This window comes from Lolium rigidum, chromosome 5, assembly GCF_022539505.1.
Source record: "Lolium rigidum isolate FL_2022 chromosome 5, APGP_CSIRO_Lrig_0.1, whole genome shotgun sequence".
In the NCBI taxonomy this organism is placed as follows: domain Eukaryota; kingdom Viridiplantae; phylum Streptophyta; class Magnoliopsida; order Poales; family Poaceae; genus Lolium; species Lolium rigidum.
The window spans coordinates 213,792,794-213,800,512 of record NC_061512.1 but is presented as its reverse complement, the minus strand read 5'-3'; positions in this window follow the sequence as shown (position 1 = coordinate 213,800,512).

Below are 7,719 nucleotides of genomic sequence, written 5' to 3'. Positions count from 1 at the left end.
TTGTTTGCAACTTAATACTGGAGGGGGTGCGGATGCTAACCCGAAGGTGGACTATTTAGGCATAGATGCATGCTGGATGGCGGTCTATGTTCTTTGTCGTAATACCCTGATTAAATCTCATAGTGATCATCATGATATGTATTGAATCTTTATTTTTCAATTGCCCACCTGTAATTTGTTCACCCAGCATGTTATTTATATTATTGGAGAGACACCACTAGTGAACTGTGGACCCTGGTCCATTCTTTTACATCTGAATACAATCTACTGCAATTATTGTTCTCTACTGTTCTTTGCAAACAAACATCATCTTCCACACTATACGTTTAATACTTTGTTTTCAGAAAGCCGGTGAGATTGACAACCTCACTGTTACGTTGGGGCAAAGTATCTTGATTGTGTTGTGCAGGTTCCATGTTGGCGCCGGTTTCACTGGTGTTGCGCCGCACTACACTCCTCCACCAACAACCTTCACGTGTTCCTTGAATCCTACTGGTTCGATAACCTTGGTTTCTTACTGAGGGAAAACTTGCTGTTGTACGCATCACACCTTCCTCTTGGGGTTCCCAACGGACGTGTGCTTCACCCGTGTCAAGCTCTTTTTCTGGCGCCGTTGCCGGGGAGATCAAGACACGCTGCAAGGGGAGTCTTCCACATCCAATCTCTTTACTTTGTTTATTGTCTTGCTTTACTTTATTTTATTTACTGTCTTGTTTGCTTCATATTAAAAACACAAAAAAATTAGTTGCTTTACTTTCTGTCTTGTTTACTTGCTCTATATCAAAACACAAAAAAATTAGTTACTTGTCTTTACTTTACTTTATTCTGTTTGCTTAGTTTACTTTTACTACTGTTAAGATGAATACTCCTGAAAATACTAAGTTGTGTGATTTCACTAGCACAAATAATAATGATTTTATAAGTACTCCTATTGCTCCACCTGCTACTACAGCAGAATTTTATGAGATTAAACCTGCTTTACTGAATCTTGTTATGAGAGAGCAATTTACTGGTGTTAGTAATGATGCTGCTGCCCATCTTAATAATTTTGTTGAACTTTGTGAAATTCAAAAGTATAAGGATATAGATGGTGATATTATAAAACTGAAATTGTTTCCTTTCTCATTAAGAGGAAGAGCTAAAGATTGGTTGCTTTCTTTGCCTAAGTATAGTATTGATTCTGCTTTTATTAGTAAATATTATCCCCCTGCTAAGATTATATCTTTGAGAAGTAGCATTATGAATTTTAAGCAATTTGATAATGAACATGTTGCTCAAGCATGGGAGAGAATGAAATCTTTGGTAAACAATTGCCCTACCCATGGACTAACTACTTGGATGATCATCCAAACCTTTTATGCAGGATTGAATTTTTCCTCAAGGAACCTATTGGATTCAGCTGCTAGAGGTACTTTTATGTCCATTACCTTGGGCGCCGCAACAAAGCTTCTTGATGATATGATGATCAATTACTCTGAATGGCACACTGAAAGAACTCCTCAAGGTAAGAAGGTAAATTCTGTTGAAGAAACCTCTTCTTTGGGTGATAAGATTGATGCTATTATGTCTATGCTTGCAAATGGTAGATCTCATATTGATCCTAATAATGTTCCTTTAGCTTCATTGGTTGCTCAAGAAGAAAATGTTGATGTGAATTTCATTAAGAATAATAATTTCAACAACAATGCTTATAGGAATAATTATGGTAACAACAACTATAGGCCATATCCTTCTAATAATGGTAGTGGTTATGGTAATTCTTATGGTAATTCTTACAACAATAATAAGAGTGTCCCCTCTGGTCTTGAAGTCATGCTTAAAGAATTTATTAGTACACAAACTGCTTTTAATAAAACCGTTGAAGAAAAGCTTGGTAAAATTGATGTTCTTGCTTCTAAGGTTGATAGTCTTGCTCTTGATGTTGATCTTTTAAAACTGAAAGTTATGCATGAGGAAGTTAAAGATGCTAAGTTTGCTAAAACAAATGCCATCCAAGTTCGAATTAATGATAATATAAGAATGTTAGCTGAATTGCATGCTAGGTGGGATAGAGAAGAAAAAGAAAAACTTGCTAAAGAGAATAATGTAGCTAAAGTTTGGACTATTACCACCACTAGTAATGTTGATTCTTCACATGTTGCTACACCTCCTACTATCAATGGTAAAATAATTGGTGTTGGCAATGTTTCTACTCCTAGTGCAAAGCGTGCAAAATTGCCTGAAACTGCTGAAACTGTTTGTGATAATAGTGCTGAAATTTTTCAGAATGCTGTAGATCATAATGGTTTAGATTTTGATGATTGTCATATTACTGAAGTTATAAATTTCTTACAAAAACTTGCTAGAAGTCCTAATGCTAGTGCTATAAATTTAGCCTTTACAAAACATATTACAAATGCTCTCATTAAAGCTAGGGAAGAGAAATTAAAACTTGAAGCTTCTATTCCTAGGAAGTTGGAAGATGGTTGGGAGCCCATCATTAAGATGAAATTCAATGATTTTGAATGTAATGTTTTATGTGATCTTGGTGCAAGTATTTCTGTTATGCCTAAGAAAATTTATGATATGCTTGACTTGCCACCATTGAAATTTTTTTATTTGGATGTTAATCTTGCTCATAATTCTCTAAAGAAACCTTTGGGGAGGATTGATAATGTTCATTACGGCTAACAATAACCTTCTCCCCGTTGATTTTGTTGTCTTGGATATTGAATGCAATGCATCTTGTCCTATTGTCTTGGGAAGACCCTTTCTTCGAACTGTTGGTGCTGTTATTGATATGAAAGAAGGAAATATTAAGTATCAATTTCCTCTAAAGAAAGGTATGGAACACTTCCCTATAAACAGAATGAAGTTGCCTTTTGATTCTATCATTAGAACAAATTATGATGTTGATGCTTCATCTCTAGATAATACTTGATTTGCACTTTCTGCGCCTAGTTGAAAGGCGTTAAAGAAAAACACTTCTTGAGAGATAACCCATGTTTTATTTTACTACAGTATTGTTGGGTCTTGGAAGTTGTTACTACTGTAGCAACCTCTCCGTATCATGTTTTTGTGCCAAGTAAAGTCTCTATGGTAAAGTTGATACTAGATTTGGATTGCTGCGCAGAAACAGAATTGCTGTCTGTCACGGATTTGCGTAGATATCTCTGTAGAAAAATCAAAAAAATCTGCCACTTTACGTGCGTGATCCTCATATATGTACGCAACTTTCATTAGTTATGAGTTTTTCCGTTTGAGAAAGTTAAGTGCCTCTGGAAAATTCGTCTTTACGGACTGTTCTGTTTTGACAGATTATGCCTTTTATTTCGCATTGCCTCTTTTGCTATGTTGAATGGGTTTCTTTGTTCCATTAACTTTCAGTAGCTTTGTGCAATGTCCAGAAGTGTTAAGAATGATTATGTCACCTCTGAATATATGAATTTTTGATTATGCACTAACCCTTTAATGAGTTTGCTTTAAGTTTGGTGTGGAGGAAGTTTTCAAGGGTCAAGAGAATAGGATGATACAATATGATCAAGAAGAGTGAAAGGTCTAAGCTTGGGGATGCCCCGGTGGTTCATCCCTGCATATTTTAAAAAGACTCAAGCGTCTAAGCTTGGGGATGCCCAAGGCATCCCCTTCTTCATCGACAACTTATCAGGTCACTTCTAGTGAAACTATATTTTTATTCCATCACATCTTATGTTCTTTACTTGGAGCGTATGTTTGCTTCTATTTTTGTTTTGGTTTGAATAAAGTTGGATCCCGCCATCCTTGTATTGGAGATATTACGCTCCGTTTTTTCATATGGAACACTTGTGTTCTTAGTTGTGCTTTAATGTTCATGGCGAAGGCTGAAAATTTCTTTGTTGATTGCTATTTGGTTGGAATCAGAAAATGCTTCATATGGTTTGGAATAACTTGATACTTGGCAATTGTTTTGAGCTCTCATAGATCATGTTTAAGCTCTTGCATCATGTAGTTTAATCTATTAGTGGAGAACTACCATATAGCTTGTTGAAATTTGGTTTGCATGATTGGTCTCTCTAAGGTCTAGATATTTTCTGGTAAAGTGTTTGAACAACAAGGAAGACAGTGTAGAGTCTTATAATGTTTGCAATATGTTCTTGTGTAAGTTTTGCTGTACCTGTTCATACTTTTGTTTTCTTCAAACAACCTTGCTAGACAAAGCCTTGTACTGAGAGGAAATGCTTCTCGTGCATCCAAACACCTTGAGCCAAAACCCATGCCATTTGTATCCACCATATCTACCTACTATGTGGTATTTTTCTGCCATTCCAAAGTAAATTACTTGAGTGCTACCTTTAAAATTTCATTCCTCTGTCTTTGCAATATATAGCTCATGGGAAAAATAGCTTAAAAACTATTGTGGTGATGAATATGTAGCTATGTTTCTTAGTTCTTATAAGTTGCTTGTTGAGCGGTAACCATGTTTCTGGGAACGCCATCAACTTTTTACCTTTGTTGGATATCATGTGAGATGCTATGCATGTTCGTCTTGTCTGAAGTAAGGGTGATTTATCATGATCAAATGGTTTGAGTATGCATATGTTAGAGAAGAACATTGGGCCGCTAACAAAAGCCATGTATCATGGTGGAAGTTTTCAGTTTGGACATACATCCTCAATCTCTTATGAGAATATTATTTGTTGTTGAATGCTTATGCATTAAAGAGGAGTCCATTATCTGTTGTCTATGTTGTCCCGGTATGCATGTCCTAAGTTGAGATCTATTAAAAACGAGAAATCAAATGCGGCGCGGCCTAGCCTCTGGGCGCACCGGCCAATGGGGGGCCACCCCCTGGCCCCTCCGAGGCTGCCCTTTCGCCTACTTAAAGCCTCCGTCGCGAAAACCCTATTACCGAGAGTCACGATACGGAAATACTTCCAGAGATGCCGCCGCCAATCCCATCTCGGGGGATTCAGGAGATCGCCTCCGGCACCCTGCCGGAGAGGGGAATCATCACCGGAGGGCTCTACATCATCATGCCCGCCTCCGGATTGATGCGTGAGTAGTTCATCCTTGGACTATGGGTCCATAGTAGTAGCTAGATGGTTGTCTTCTCCTCTTGTGCTATCATGTTTAGATCTTGTGAGCTGCCTAACATGATCAAGATCATCTATTTGTAATGCTACATGTTGTGTTTGGCGGGATCCGATGAATATAGAATACTATGTCAAGTTGATTATCAATCTATCATATATGTGTTGTTTATGTTCTTGCATGCTCTCCGTTGCTAGTAGAGGCTCGGCCAAGTTGATACTTGTAACTCCAAGAGGGGTATTTATGCTCGATAGTGGGTTCATGCCTACATTGAATGCAGGACAGTGACGAAAGTTCTAAGGTTGTGGATGTGCTATTGCCACTAGGGATAAAACATCAATGCTTTGTCTAAGGATATTTGTGTTGATTACATTACGCACCGTACTTAATGCAATTGTCTATTGTTTGCAACTTAATACTTGGAGGGGTGCGGATGGTAACCCGAAGGTGGACTATTTAGGCATAGATGCATGCTGGATGGCGGTCTATGTTCTTTGTCGTAATGCCCGGATTAAATCTCATAGTGATCATCATGATATGTATTGAATCTTTATTTGTCAATTGCCCACCTGTAATTTGTTCACCCAGCATGTTATTTATCTTATTGGAGAGACACCACTAGTAAACTGTGGACCCCGGTCCATTCTTTTACATCTGAATACAATCTACTGCAATTATTGTTCTCTACTGTTCTTTGCAAACAAACATCATCTTCCACACTGTACGTTTAATCATTTGTTTTCAGCAAGCCCGTGAGATTGACAACGTCACTGTTACGTTGGGGCAAAGTATCTTAATTGTGTTGTGCAGGTTCCACGTTGGCGCCGGTTTCACTGGTGTTGCGCCGCACTACACTCCTCCACCAACAACCTTCACGTGTTCCTTTACTCCTACTGGTTCGATAACCTTGGTTTCTTACTGAGGGAAAACTTGCTGCTGTACGCATCACACCTTCCTCTTGGGGTTCCCAACGGACGTGTGCTTCACGCGTGTCACCTACGAGATTAGATCTCGTTGTGGATGTAGTCGATCACTTGCCGCTTGCAAAAGCGCGTAGAAGATCTTGACGGTTCCACAGTCGGGCAGCACCTCCGTACTCGGTCACACGTTCAGTGTTGATGACGACGTCCTCCTCCCCATTCCAGCGGGCAGCGGAAGTAGTAGATCCTCCTCGGAATCACGACAGCACGACGGCGTGGTGGCGGTGGTGATGGAGAACTCCGGCAGGGCTTCGCCTAAGCGCTATGGGAGTAGTATGAGGAGGGGAGAGGCTAGGGTTTGGGAGAGGGGGGCTGCTTGGGCGCCGGCCTGGGGGCCTTGGTGGTGCGGCCAACTTGGTGTCTCTAGCCCCCTCCCTCTCCTCCTCTTTATATAGGTGGAATCCCTAGGGTTTGCCCAAAGTCTTCGAATAAGACCCCAATTCAAAAACTGCCATATGGACGAAACCTAGAGGGACAAGGACTCTCCCCTTCCCCCTTTGTTGGCCAGCCAAGGAGGTGGAGTCCACCATGGACTCCACCCTCCCACTTGGTTGGCTGGTTAGGGTTGGTGGAGTCCAACCAGGACTCCACCTTCCATGGTGATTTCATCCGGAAAGTTCTAGAACATTCTAGCGCCTTCCATAAATGCACCGGATCATTTCCAAATTTGGAAAGTGACTTCCTATATATGAATCTTATTCTCCGGACCATTCCGGACCTCCTCGTGATGTCCTGGACCCCATCCGAGACTTCGAACAAACATTCGAACTCCATTCCATATTCCATATCTACTTAAAACGACATCAAACCTTCAGTGTGTCACCCTACGGTTCGTGAACTATGCAGACATGGTTGAGACTTCTCTCCGACCAATAACAAATAGCAGGATCTGGAGATCCATAATGGCTCCCACATATTCAACGATAACTTAGTGATCGATTGAACCATTTACATACGATACCGATTCCCTTTGTCTCGCGATATTTTACTTGTCCGAGGTTTGATCATCGGTATCTCCATACCTTGTTCAACCTCGTCTCCGACAAGTACTGTTTACTCGTACCGTGGTATATCATCTCTTATGAACCATTCATATGCTTGCAAGCTAATCAGACGACATTCCACTGAGAGGGCCCAGAGTATATCTATCCGTCATCGGGATGGCCAATATCTCACTCTTGATCCATATGCCTCAGTTCATACTTTTCGAATACTTAATCTCACCTTTATAACCACCCATTTACGCAGTGGCGTTTGATGCAATCAAAGTACCCTTCCGGTATAAGTGATTTACATGATCTCATGGTCGAAGGACTAGGTAATTATGTATCGGAAGCTAATGGCAAGTTGAACTTAATGACATGATCTTATGCTACGCTTATTTGGGTGTGTGTCCATTATATCATTCATCTAATGACATAACCTTGTTATTAATAACATCCAATGTTCATGATCACGAAACCATGATCATCTATTAATCAACAAGCTAGTTTATACAAGAGGCTCACTAGGGACTCCTTGTTGTTTACATAACACACATGTATTAATGTTTCGGTTAATACAATTATAGCATGGTATGCAAACATTTATCATAAACACAAAGATATATTATAATAACCACTTTATTATTGCCTCTTGGGCATATCTCCAACAGATCCAGCCCTTGCCATAATGAATTGGTGAAAGCTAA